Source organism: Octopus bimaculoides, chromosome 8 (assembly GCF_046866305.1).
Source record: "Octopus bimaculoides isolate indiv1 chromosome 8, ASM4686630v1, whole genome shotgun sequence".
NCBI classification, from domain to species: Eukaryota; Metazoa; Mollusca; class Cephalopoda; order Octopoda; family Octopodidae; genus Octopus; species Octopus bimaculoides.
In genome coordinates this window covers 85,155,599-85,157,087 of record NC_142935.1, presented here as the reverse complement: position 1 = coordinate 85,157,087, position 1,489 = coordinate 85,155,599, and the positions used below count along the sequence as shown (strand labels likewise).

Sequence of the window (1,489 nt, the reverse complement as noted above, 5' to 3'; positions counted from 1 at the left end):
CTAAAACAAAAACACACACACACACTCACATGCATATAAAGGGTGTTTCAGAAAATTTGATATCATTTGAGATGTAAATATCACAGAAACTACATAGTCAAAGCAAATGAAACTAAACAGGCTTTATGCTGAGCATCATAAAATTTATTCCTCCAAATTTGAATGAAAAATTCGAAGGTATGTAGATTCCATGGACGATTTCACAAATGTTCAATATGCACACTGCCTGAGACATGGCATACGTCAAGTTGGTAGTCCAGCTCCTCCCAGACACGCTGCAGCATGTCTTGGGTAAGTCTCCAGTGCAGTAGTGATTCTCTGCTCGAGTTCCTCTAGGTTTGCAAGAAGTGTGGGGACATAAACCAGGCCCTACACATAGCCCCAGAGAAAAAAATTGCAAGGTGTCAGGTCAGGTGAACGTGGCATCCATTTCAACAGCACATTGTCTTCATCACCAGCACACCTGATCCATCTTCCTCGCAGATTGTCATTGAGATAAACCTGCACAGTAAGCTTCCAGTGAGGTGGAGCCCCATCCTGTTGAAAAATAAAGTCTTCAGGTTCATTTGCAATGAGCTCGTCCATTAGCCAGTTCTGAAGCATTTGCAGATAAATATTGCCGGTCACATTTCCTTCAAAATAAAACGGGCCATGAAGATGCTTCTTGGAGATGGCACAGAACACATTCAGTTTTGGTGAGTCCCTCTCATGCTCAATTGTGGCATGGGGATTTTCTTCACCCCAAATGCCAATATTATGCTTATTGACTTTGTCATTCATATGAAATGTGGCCTCATCACTGAAAACAAGACATTCCTTGAACTAGGCTTCTTCAAGTTTCTCTTGCATATCAACACAAAATTGTTTGTGCTTTCGCTTGTCATCTACCGCCATGGCCTGAACAAGCTGCAGCTTGTAGGGTTTCATTAACAAGCATTTCCTCAGGAGGTGCCAAACTGTTGTTGGAGGAATCTGGGTTTCCAGACTTGTTCTTCTTATGGACTTCTTGAGGCTTTGCAAGAGTTTTTGGCAAAACTGCTCAGCCATCTCTTCCAATGTTAGTGGTCGTCCAAATTCTTTTGCCCAGCACTGACAGCCTTCTTTGAATTTTTTGTGCCATGTCCAAATCTGCATTGCCGTTGGTGACTTTTTAGAGAACTCTCTCACAAATGCACGTTGCACAGTCTTCTCCGACTGTATTTGAGCATACTCCAACACACAAAACACGTTTTCTCTTTCAGTGAATGCCACTTCTATACCTGAAAAGATAAACATTAAGCATTTTATGCTTAATATTGACCTGTTTCTATACATGCTGTTAAAATTTGAAGTCATTTGAACAAGAACTGGCAAAGTTATTAAATTGCAAAATGATATGAAATTTTTTGAAACAGCCTGTATATATTATTAATATGATATATACTATGTTATAGTCCCATGATAGCCACATTAGCAATTGGTTTCATACCAGAAGTTGAGATCCAATTCC

General features: G+C 40.1%; 1 pseudogene; it reads right to left on the bottom strand.

The window, feature by feature from the left end:
- Positions 1–200: 200 nt before the first annotated feature.
- LOC149134483 (uncharacterized) lies at positions 201–1,241 on the bottom strand (annotated as a pseudogene).
- Positions 1,242–1,489: the final 248 nt, after the last annotated feature.